The sequence below is a fragment of the Tenebrio molitor genome, chromosome 4 (genome assembly GCF_963966145.1).
Source record: "Tenebrio molitor chromosome 4, icTenMoli1.1, whole genome shotgun sequence".
Lineage (NCBI taxonomy): Eukaryota > Metazoa > Arthropoda > Insecta > Coleoptera > Tenebrionidae > Tenebrio > Tenebrio molitor.
Window position 1 is genome coordinate 20047960 of NC_091049.1, and position 13559 is coordinate 20061518.

The following is a 13559-nucleotide window of genomic DNA, read 5'->3' on the forward strand; positions in this document are numbered from 1 at the left end:
GTACCCCAAGATATCTCCCCAGAGAAGATAGCCACCCTCTGCCCCTCGCTCTCGGTAAAAAAGGCCTCGAGAATCATCTCCAGGAAAACGAACCGTCATTTATCAGGGTATTGACAACTGACAAAGGCACCGTCGACGCAATGCTCATCGACGGCGTCGAAATGTACGGACGTTTCTTCACATGCGAGACCGACCAAACCCCCGTCCCACCTGTTAAAATCGCCAACCCCCCTTCAGAGCTCGCAGAACCACTCAATAAGAAAGGAACTCACCCCTATCTACACTTATAGATACCGAGAGAAGACTTTGACAGTCCTCAACATCTGCGACAGTACCTGGAGTTGGTGACGCTGGATTTCTGGCAACATAGATGGGAGCACTCAGAAAAGGGCAGGATCACATACGAGTTCTTCCCAGTCGTCTACGAAACCCCGCGGAAAGAATTCACCGGTGGAAGTTCACAGGTACTGACGGGCCATGGAAACTTTATGTGTCACCTCCACAAGGATCGGGAAGTCGGAAACAGATGAGTGCAGGGAATGTGGCGTCCGGAATGACCCGATACACAGACTTCAGAAGTATATACCAAATCACACACTGCTGCAATCTAGCAGTCACAGCAGAAACATATAAAAGTAGAAACACGTTCACTACAGTGCCATAGATGTCAACTATCCGGTCACACACAAACAGGCTGCAAGGCGAAATTCAAATGCTCCAAATGCGCAGGCGAACACTCCACCCACATCTGCACCAAAGTGAAAACAATCGACGCGAAGTGTGCAAACTGTGGAGGCCCTCACCCCGCCAACTTCACAGGATGCAAATACCACCCCACACAAGCAAAAAAAAAACAGAAACTCCCAAACCCACAAACGTCTGGTACCAAACAAAACAAGAACAAGAGCCGCAAATAAACACACCAAACCAAACCCAAACACCAAAATCAGAAAACGGAAAACTCAGCCCGAAACACAACGAAACCCAAAAAAAAACACAAAACAAAACAGATCAAATAGCATAACTAATCGGCAAACTGCTCATCCAATTTTCAAAAACAAAACCCACAATACAACAAAAAATTGATTTCATTACAACAACGAGCGAACTAATCCAAACAATTAATGAACAATAAAACCAAACCAGGAATAAACACCACATCGCAAATACGGCAGAGAATAAAGAAAAACACAATCAAAATAGCCTACTGGAATGCAAACGCCATAAACAACAAGAACTAGAACACTTCATACAAAAACACAAAATAGACGCAGTACTAGTACAAGAAACGCACCTAGAACCTCACTACAAGTTCAAACTACCCAACCAATAAATCAACAGAAACGACAGAGCAGAAAACCAAAAAGGAGCAGGCACAGCCATAATAATAAATCGACTAATCAAGCACCACCAACTCCCCACACCAACAACAAAAGCACTAGAACTAGAAGGACTCAGCATCGAAACAGACAAAAAAAGAAAGAATTTCGACGACGTCATCTTCGGCGACCCCTAGTTGAGGCACGTCCGCCTCACCCTAGACTACATGCATCCACCACGGAATATTGTTAGAGAATTGAAATTAGTGTTGGATAAATTTATAAATAATTCAAGTACTTCACCAGCCCAAATACTAATTAATAAAATGTTGGAAGATATTGCAAAAAGGTTTGTGAACCTTGAATTTAATGAAACTATTGCAAAAACTGCTTTTATGGATCCTAGATTTAAAGAGAGCGCATTTGGTTCTGAAAACGATTGACAAAAAGTAAAAGAAAAATCAGGACGAAATTTAATAAATGAAGAACGCCAACACAATGAGCCCTCCGGATCCACTTCAGGTTCGTATTCAAAAGATGATGACATTAATGCATCTGACTATGATGATAGTGCTGACAAAGATTTAGTTTGGCAACAATTTGATCTTATGTGTAAGTCTACAAAAATAGAAAGGCCAACTGCATTGGTTCTTATAGAGTTTAGGTCGGTCATACTTGTCTGACGAACAGTCACACAGAAAAAAAATTCTCTCGAATGGTGGAAGTCTGCACAAAAGACGAATGCACGAGGGACTGCAAATTCCTGGCCGGAAAGAAGTGCAAGAAGTCACCGAAAAAAAACTAGACGTTTTCGGTAGAGCCGCGACTTCACAAAAACCTCGTCGAGAGGCAGAAGATCGTGGTCGGACTCCGAATTTTCAACGCGAGCTGGAAGTTTGGTTATTTTCCCACCGCCTGGAACGCAGGCAAACTGATCATTCTCCTCAAGGACCCTTTCGGGTGTGCTGGAAGCTCAAACAATTATCTACAAGTGGCTACATTTCGGTATCCACAGAATTCTCGCAGGACTACTCCCAACTGACTTAGCAATAAAACATGCTAATACACTCCGGTCCCTGAAAAAAGGCCGGAGTTCTCTGTTTCAGGACGAACTCATTGCACCAAAAAAAAGTGCCAGGTGGCACATTTACTGCTTCAAATACCAGAGATTTGGTCATGCCAAAATTGTATAAACGCCAAACTCAGGGACCATAACCATCGAGCGAGTGACCCAAACTGCCCTATCTACAAAAGAAAATTGGCCGAATATCTTGAAAATATCGATTATGGGGTAAAATCAAGGTAATTCAGATAAGACGGCAACTATCTCATGGTCATGAACGACAAAAATTTTCAAATCGCCTTAGTGCAACAGCCGTATTGCTACAAGAAAAGTGTCGGTAACTTTACTATTCTCAATCTCGGCTCAATTGTACTTATTGCCGAACAGCCACATAAATTCTACAGCTGCATCTTGTGCAACAATCCAAGACTGAAAATCCTATATCTCAGCAACATATCTACCAGCCACTCATTGCACCAGGTAACCGTTCAGCTCTCAACTTTACCGACATTTCCACCAGACATTATTAGTCAACAATTTAGAACTACTACAAATAGTCGCGAAATAGAAATCACCCCACTAAATCGCTTCAAAATGCACACTACAATAACTACAGCCATTTAACAACAAAGTTAAAGAAAATCGAGAAATATTAAAAAGATTGATTGACGCCGCTATTTTCTTGTGCTATCAAGAATTACCATTAAGGGGACATGATGAAACCGATCGATCCGATAACAAAGGAAGCTTTAAAGAACTGACAAATTGGACCTTTTTGTAGATGATGCACCTGTTTTCTTCGGAACTTCAAAAACCATTCAAAATGATCTTGTGGATTCTATTTGCTTTGTTTTGGAAAGTGTAATTCAAGGTGAATGATCAAAAACTACATTTTTTTCGTGACGGGCCGATTAGACATCAGATATTACATGTTGTTCTCAATTGTCAGTCATCTTGCGCTATGTGGTTGATAATCAAGTGGTAGAAAGAATCGACAGATTTTATCATTATACATTTTTCTAAGAAATGTTGCAATTCTCTTGGGTAGTTAGGCAACAACATTGTAACACAACATTTTTGAAACAGATGACACTTGTGATTGGTTCTGTCTACACACTGTACAATCATGTGCAGGACGTTCGTCCTTACCAATCGCCGCGTCATCCTGATTCTCATGGTAGAAAACCAACACACCGCAAAATCGTTAAAAACACAGGATTAGCAGAATGTTTTTGAATTACACACTTTGCAAATATGAAAAAAAAAGGTTTGCTGAACCTTTTGAAACCTCCCCAACATCATGGAATTTTTAAAACATCCCAACAAGAAAAACTGATGGCTATAGAAAATGGGTAGGTTTATGAAGATGGAACAATCGGGGTTCACGGGGCAAAACATCTCACGCTACTAATACAGGGCAAGTCACATAAGGTTTATTTCTGAATTTATTTTGTGCGCAACCAAAAATACTAATGACGCTGACCACTTGATACCGTTTATAATGTGATTTAATTTAGTAATCAACGTAGGTATGTAATTTAGCTAAAAATGTCAAAATGACGTTTTCCTGTTCTGATTAGTGAAATCAAAAATTAAGTTCATCAACTGTCATCTTGACATTTTTAGCCAAATTACATACCTACGTTGATTACTAAATTAAATCACATTATAAACGGTATCAAGTGGTCTGCGTCATTAGTATTTTTGGTTGCGTACAAAATAAATTCAGAAATAAGCCTTATGTGACTTGCCCTATATAAAAGTTTTTGATTTAATGGAAATGAAAATTTGTTTGGGAAATGGTTCGACAACAACTTCATTTCAATATTGGTTCTGTACTTTCTGTACGACACTTCCCTTACGTATGCCTCCATGAAGATACTACCGGTTGGTTATAATTCGATCTGTTCACCAATTTTTTCAACTTTTTATATTATTGGAACACAGGGTTGCCAGATGCCGCGATTTATCGCAAATTGGGCTACTCAAATTCTTTATTTGCCATCATTTTTTCGACTTCGCGATGGGCGACACATTTGGGCTACCTGCGATTTTAAATTTCGGTTGTTGGCCTTCAGACCATCTTGCGAAACATTCAAGGACTAATAAAATGTTGAAAGCGTGTGAACGGCCTGGGTTTATTGCCGCATTGAGGGATGCTACAGGGTTACCAGATAGGTACCAGATGTTTGGAAAATCCAACCACGGGAATGTTTCGGTCCCCGGTCCCTCCAATATGAATTATGAAATATGGACCAAAACCAAAATCGAATATCTGAATTTTGTAGGAACGAAACGGATGGAGGATGCTGAAAGGTGACCAGATGTTTGGAAAGTCTGACCATTGGAATGTTTTAGTTTTACTGCCCCCAATATGGGTCAAAAATTTGAAATTTGTAGGATAGGAACGAAGGATAAGGAACGAAACACTTACCGTTCAAACTTTGTATAGTTAACATCGTTAATATATTGCATAGTTAAAATTATTTTTTTGTCTTTTTCCTTTTATTTTGTGTGTGATTGTGTGTCGTGAATTGTGAACTATTTTACCTACAGAACTACAAATTTATTCTCATTGTGTGTTAGTTAGTTTAGTGTTTTTTTGAGTTGAGTTAAACAATAAATATGGGGAAATGGGGTAAATACAAGAAAAGGTACGTGAAATCATGGGAAAAAGAAGAATGGGCTCGCGGTAAGTGACCAACATAAAAAACAATTTAAAAAAAATCTTGACAATTTTTGTTATAGGATGGCTTAGACAAGCATTAGAATCAGAAAATACTTCTACATTGAATGAAGCGTTTTGCAAAGTTTGCAAAATTGATTTGAGAGCGCATCACGCAGATTTGAAAAAGCATTCCACTACAAATAAACATATTCAAAATTTTCAAAGACTTAATCCAGCTAGAAAAACTTTGGATACATTTGTTGCAATAAATGTAACCAGTGAACAGAAAGAAAGAGATTTGAGACTGGCTGCTTATATTGCGACTCATACATCTATTCGGAGTGTGGATCATCTAACTGAAGTGATATCACAAACAAACAAAATCGATTTGAAATTACACCGGACAAAATGTGCAGGGTTAATAAAAAATGTTATCGCTCCTTGTTTGTTAGAAGAACTAGTGAAAGATCTTCAAGATGTGCCTTTCTCATTTATCATAGATGAATCTACAGACAAGTCAACTGTGAAATATCTATGTATATGTGTGAAATATCACAGCAAGGTAGAAAAAAGTATCAAAACCAACTTCTTGGGTATACTAAGCCTGGAAAATGCAACTGCAGATACTTTATACGAGTGTATAACCGAATTTTGTGTCAATAATAAAATAAATCTGAATAATATGATTGGTTTAGGCACAGACGGAGCTAACAATTTGTGTGGCAAACATCATTCACTATTCACATTGTTGAAAAAAAGCAATGATCGACTACAATTGGTTAGATGTGTATGTCATTCTTTAAATAATGCTAGTTCCAAGGCAGCAGAGGAGCTCCCTGCTAACATAGACTTTCTCTGCCGCGAAATTTTTAGTTGGTTTCAGCACAGTTCAAACAGGAAAATTGATTATAGAAAGACATGGGATTTGATCAATATAAATGAAAACCAGTCTTTTCATCAGTTTGTACAACTGGCCCCAACAAGATGGTTATCTAGGTATGTTTTAAAACATGTAACGTCAGTCATTATATTAATTGGTTTTATTGCAGATACAATGTCATAAGAGTTATTCTGGAACATTGGTTGGAGTTGAAAACACATTTTTCCAACATAGTGAACACTGAAAAATGCTACACAGCTAGAATTTTAAGTGAAATGTTGAATGATGATTCAAATTATTTATTTTTGCTCATTTTAAAACCGTTATTGTTTGAAATTAATAATTTGAACATAATATTTCAAAAAAATAATGTCAACATTGGCCATGCATATAACGACTTATGTAGCACTATAGTAGTTATTGCTAAAAAAATTATGAAACCTAATTTTCTATCTGATAATAATATAGATATTGTATTAGATAATATTGATAACGAACTGGCATATTTAAGCCCTGATAAATGTGACTATGGAGTGGATTATTTTACAAATTTATACAGTTGTGGACTTAGCCCCGACAAGAAAAATATCATTGAAGGTAGAGCTTTCAGGTATTTAAAGTCTTTATTAAATGAATTGTGCAAAAGGTTACCTGATAGTTTAAAATTATTTAAAGCATTACAACTTTTAAGTCCCAATATTTGCTTGAATAAAGTCAGACCAAAACTAAAAGATCTTCCCTTCACTGATATTTTTCTTGATTCCAATTCTCTCGCAAAATGTGAACTTCAGTGGGAGAAACTATCAACAGTGGAGTGGTCACAATTTTATGATGATGCAATACTTGAAAATAGTTATTCTTTTTGGCCTAATGTGTTACAATTTAAAGATGCTGGAGGCAATTTTGTCTTCACAGAATTGGCTACATATGTTTTAACTTGTTTATCACTACCTTCAAGCAATGCCGTAGTAGAAAGGGCTTTCTCGGTAATGGCGGCTGTTAAACCTAAATGCAGAAACCGAATGCAAACTCAAATGTTGGAGGCAATTTTAAGATTAAGATTAGATTTCTATTCAAAAAATATATGCTGTAAAAATTTTTCTCCCACTGAAGGAATGTTTAAAAAATTTAATTCAAAAGACGTTTACGGCGCTGATGCCAAAGATGAAGAAATTTTGGAAGAAATTGTGGTATTGTGGCAATAAAAATTAATGTTTATTTGGTTGTAATACTGTAATTTTTAATTATTATACATATAAAATATATAGGTAGTATCTCTGGTAGTATGTAAGTATGTTACCCATTAATGTTTATTCTATTAGGTTGTAATTTCTTTTTTTGTAAATAATTTATTTATAATTTTTATACATATAAAATATACTTATACCTAGTAGTAGGTAATAATTATGAAGTATTATACATTTTTTGTCATGTAAGAATTTTATCCTAATCTTTCCAAAAACTTGTTTAGGTACTTTGACATATTTTTAATAAATGTATTTATTATTATTATTTATTTTTATTTCAATAAATTTTTGAGAATTTTTCGTGAAAAAGGTGGGAAATGATCTTAAAATAGTAAATTTTTGGATTTTGAATAATTCTAGGGATATTTGCGATTTTGGGCGATATTTGCTCAGTTCTAGTGCGACATCCAACGGCAGACATCTGGCAACCCTGTTGGAACATCACAGCCATGTGATAAAGTGTGAGATGAGATGGGAAAAGAAGCTGGTGTGCATTTAATGTTGGATGAAGCAACAAAATAAAGAGTGATTCGGTACAGTAGAAAACGTAATTGAATATAAGTGCTTATTCACAGTGGACATAAGACAAAAGAAATACTCGTACATAAGAGATACCTAAGAATAATTTGTAAATTTGGGCAATTGGAAAATAATTTAGGTGTCCATATAACTCGAATATGATGCTTCATGCCTTTTTGTACACAACAATAATGTTCACTGGGGTCACTTTTCATGAGTTACGTAAAAATTAATAGTATATCCATTGCATGTATCATGAATTTCTTATGCCTTATGTCAAGCTTACGTCCATTGTGAATAAGCACTAATAAAGCGCATTTCTCCGACGAAAAATACAAGATGTGGTAAAATGTGAAATGATAATGAAATCTTGGCTGTTGATATCCTAAATGCATTTTTTTTTTTTTGAATAAATTTGTATCATTTCATGAAAACTACTAAGGAAATGCTTGTTGGTCAAAACACGGTAAGAGAAAATTTCTAAATAAGGATATCTTCATACAGAGGCTTAACGTATCAAAGTGCGACCCCTGGATGTGTTTTGGCAACGAAGTATATACAGTGTGGAAACTACTTAATTTCAGTATAAAATATATTTTATAAGAGAGCAAATAGAACGTAATGTCGTAACTCTTAAATATGCTGAAACCTTGTTGTAACAACATGAGATGATCGCAGAGATTGAGATTTATAAGTCAAGAAAAAATGGATCATTTCATAGAGGAATCGGCAGAAGCCCATATGAAGCTGTTTGGTACTACGCTACGTAGGCATATAAATGGTTTAGGAGACGCAGATTTACCAAATGATATTAGAAAGCGAAGAAGACTTGGAAGAAGTCATGAGTGCAGATAAAATGAAGATAATCAAGAGGGTAACTTAGATAATGGAGTAAACTTGGGAGGAAACGGTACAAAGCATCAATAATGAAGATAATCAAGGTGGGAATGACAAAAATGAAAGTGAACTACTAGAAAAAAAGAGCGAACAATCAAGTACAATTCTAAATGCCATGGTTCCCGAACATGCAAAAATAAATAATAAGTATACAGTTATACCGTGCAATTAACAATTATTTAGATCAAAGAAGCCTGAGATTTTGGACGTATGTCCATGCATATACCTGTTTCAATTTAATCAAAGGATGAAAGACTTTCTTATTTTACCTGCTAAAAGTGCTGATCTCAATGTCACTCAAGATAATGATGTTAATAAAAACAATAACTCTTTACTGCATCAAGCTTGCATATTAAAGGAGTGCGAAAAAATTGTATGTATGCCTTTTGGTGAATAAAATATTATGTTAAAAAAGGTTTTAATTATAAGTCGAAAAATATTACAGGATTTGCCGAAAACGATGCAACGACGCATCAAAATTTGCAAAAACAATTCAAACTTTCATGATATCCTCAGCGTTCTGCAACTTCAAGGAAGTTGTGCGTTTAGTTCCTGCAAATAAAATGACTGGGTCAGAACTTCATAAAGTGGTTATTGAAACCATGAAAATGGTTGAAAATCATAATTTTAAAGTTTTTTGCGTCATAATAGACAATAATAGGGTAAACCAAAAAATGTTTTCCCTTCTTGCAAATGAAACCTTTTACATAACTAATCCATCACAGTTGAATGAAAGAATTTTTCTTACTTACGACTTTGTCCATATACAGTGCTGGGCATTATCTATATAATTTGTAAACTGTCTATGATTTATCTGGATATAGATAAAAGTTTTAACAGAAAAACAGATAAATCGTGCAGATAATAGATAAAATTAATTAACGATTTACATCGTCAAGGAAGGTTCTTCAAAACCTCCAGGTACCAAGTTTGTTTCACCAAAAAAAAATCCATTAAAAAGCTGGGTCCAACGAATTCTCTTGATGAGTTTGAAGAAGAAACTGTTAGGAGAGTTATTTATAACTTTACAGTTATTCAAAAAGGAAAACCATCAATGCAGACAATTTCTGATGCAGTGAAACAAGAAGGTGTTTGTTTAGAACGTAAACTAACAACGTTTCGGAATGTTGTAAAAAAGCTAGGTTTTACCTGGGGAAAGACCAAGGACAACAGAATGGTCCTCATTAAAAAACCCGAAATTAGATCGAAACGTACCTACTCTTTTTTTTTGCGACAATTAAAAAAATTTAGAGAAGGACGAAATATAGTTTACAATGATGAAACATATTTACATAGCTCTCATACGGGTCCGTATGGTTGGGATGATGGAAATGATAAGTGCTTAAGAGCACCTGTTGGGAAAGGTCAGCGACTGATTATTCTCCACTGTGGTGGTGCGAAGAGCTTCGTTCCTAATGCACTTTTAACTTTCAAAGGAAGAAAACTGGGGACTATCATGATGACATGAACCATAGGAACATATGAAGTGGCTGGATAAAAAATTAATACCTAACTTAGAACCCAATTCGGTATGAACCATCGATTATGCTTCGTATCATAATGTGACGGTTCACTTAACCCAACTTCTAGTTTAGTGATAATAGTTTATGAATTTTTTTTTTCAGATCACTTAGTTACAATAATAAAAAAGCAGTCAGTTGGGAGAGGAATACCTACTTAACGAATTATTGACAGACGTTTCCGACATTAAAAAAACTGGTTAGCATTCCGGGAAGTACTGTTCTTATTGATGAAGTAGAGTCTATCTTCAAGAGACTCAAATTACCCATAATGTCTGCAGATGACGTGACAATTTTGAACTTTATTTAGAAGATGAAGAAATTATGAAGAGAGATGTATGTCGATTAAATTTGTTCGGATTAAATACTCAGGTGATTTTATTAGAAGATCAATGTCGAAAATAATGGACGACGAAGTTTACAAACTTTACAATTGGGAAGGAAGAAAGGGAAGAAGCAATTTAAAAACTTAAAAACAGCGCAACTTATTTTGGGTAATTATTTTTGAAATATTTTTTTATTATAAGGCTGGATTTATTGACCTTCAAGTAAATCCGGCCAGAGGTTGCTATGATCTAGAATCTGCTATGTAGATCCATGCTAATTACTTTTCAATAAAGTTACTAGAAGGCCTTAAAGTGACTTTATTTTTCCTTTCATTTCATAATATCAATATTACAACATCTAAAATCGTTTCGTAAGAAACTTTGACATATTGACAAGAGAATGAATTGTCAAATTTAATAACACACACACAAAATTTACAATTTTCGATTAATTTTTAGATTATGAAGTGAAAGTTATGGAGCTTTTTCTCAACTCTGGGACACCTGCATGTGAGGAAAACGCAAAGAGCTCCTGGTCCGAGATATCAATAGAAAATGCCGTAAGCGTAGTCTTAACTGGCGAATTGGGCTACAGAAGAGCAGCTATAGCATTTGGAGTGCCCCAAACCACTTTGGAACGGAAGGTCAAAAAGTTCCGAGGGGCTCCTGACGTTCGAAATATCAAAAGCTCATTGGGGCCAATTGCAAAGGTTTTTACTGACCAGGAACAGAACGAACTTGTATCCTATTTAAAATTAATGGAGAGATTGTTTGGTTTAAATAGAAGAGAGCTGTGTGGGCTAGCTTATCAGTTGGCTAAGAGGAATAATAAGCTGCACTAATTTTCAACAAATACTCAGATGGCCGGTAGTAATTGGGTCAATGGTTTTTTGAAACGACATCCGACCCTTTCGGTGAGGGTGCCTGAACGCACATCGCCTGCCAAGGCAAGAGGTTTTAACCGAGTTGTGGTTGGAGATTTTTTTATTTTACTAAAAAGTCTTCTGGACAAGTACAATTTCCTTCCCGTCTTTTATCTCTATTATTTGTACATAATTTTTAATAAAATTTAACAGATAAATAATTCTCCACTCTGATGGCGCGCAGGGCTTCGTTCCTAATGCACTTTTAACTTTTAAGTCAGGGAATAAAACTGGGGACTATCATGATGACATGAACCATAGAAACTATATGAATGGGCTGGATGAAAAATTAATACGTAACTTAGAACCCAATTCGGTATTAATCATCGATAATGTTTCGCATCATAATGTGACGGTTCTACCTAACCCAACTTCTAGTTGGAAAAAAGCCAATATGAATGAATGGCTAAATGAGAGAGGGATTTCATTTGAATTGTATGAAACAAAACCTGAGTTATATGCTAAAATTAAATTGCATAGGCCAGTGCATAAGTTACATGCAGTTGACAGATTGATGGCTCATCATGGCCATTCTGTGCTTCGCTTGCCACCATACCATCCGGAATTGAATCCAATAGAAAAGATTTGGGCTCAGGTGAAGAATTATGTGGCTACTCATAATGTTACGTTCAAATTCGACGATATGCGTAAATCAGCAGAAGAAAAATTTGCCATCATTGGTACCAGCGAATGGGAGAATGTTTGCAGAAATGCAATAAAAATGGAAGATGAGTATTTGTCAAGAGACAAACATTTGTTTTTTGAAACGACATCCGACCCTTTCGGTGAGGGTGCCTGAACGCACATCGGCTGCCAAGGCAAGAGGTTCTAATCGAGTTGTGGTTGGAGGAAACTATCGTGTTAATTTTCCAAAAGGTTAAAACGCGCATATTCACCACTACCTCGTTGCAACCCCCACCGGAGCACCGCACCAGCGATAGAGGGGCGAGTCCGTCTCCCAACGAGCTCCGCACCACGTTGCGGACGCTGCCAGAACACCCCAAAGAGATAGACTGTACGGTCGCTCAGACCCACCATTCGGCCCCACTAAACCACGTGCAACTTTTTTGGACACCACCCGTCGAGTTCGGAGTGGACCGCACAACCCCCACAGTCGCACCATGTGTAGTGCCGTGTTTAGGCAAGCCTCTGCATCGGCAGAAAATCAACATTTTCTCCTCGAATTTTTGTGATGATCTCTCTCGTCCCGCTCCCTGACCTGGACAACCCGGAATTGTTTTGTGGCCGACCTTCTAGGTCGTAATAGTACCTTAGGGCGAACAAACAGTTTTGCTAACCACGCGTTAGTAGTTATGGTTCAAAGCATTTATTCAGGTTGGAAGCAGCCCGTGGCATATTATTTTACAAAAGATAGCATTAAAAGTAAGGATTAAAGCTATCTAATTCGTGAAGTAATTGAGCAGTTGCCGTTAATAGGAATTACAATTGCTTGAACTGTGTGTAATCAAGGTCCCACGAACAGGGGAGGCCTAAAATTATGGAAAAAGGAAAGCAGCTATGATACTGAAGAACCTTTTTTTTCTGTCAACCAACAGAAAATTGTGTCACTGTATGATACGCTTCATTTAATTAAATCCATTAGGAACGCCTTGGCAAGGTACACAATTAAGAATGAGAGATAACAAGGTGACCAAATTTTGTCATTTAATTTCGGCGTTCCGTTTTGACGAAATTCGACGATTCCAAATTTTGAGAAAAATTAGGGAATGCTATCTTCTTATAAATAAATACAAATTAATGAAGATGAAAGTATCAATTGCCGCAAAAACTTTGAGCAATGCAATGGCTGCTGCCACTGAAAGTATGATAGTTCAAAATATCGGACTTGCTTCCAAAGCAATCGACACCGCCGAATTTATTACACGATATAAATGATTTGTTTGACAGCTTCAATAGTAGCAACATTACCAAAAAGCATGCTGTTCTTCCGCTAAGAATAGCTTTAACAAAAAAGAAAAAGAAAACAGCATTATATTTTGGAATAGAATGTTGGACAAAATTAGATCGTGGGAATTCCATTCTGAAAAAGACGGTTCTGCAAAATGAACGCTTCCATGTAGACAGGGATGGATAATAGTATATTAAAGAACGACTTTTATAAGGGTTGATTTGGCGCACGAGTCCCAGGTGTAGAAAACGACCCGTAGGGGAGTTTTCTATGGGACGAGTGCGCCTT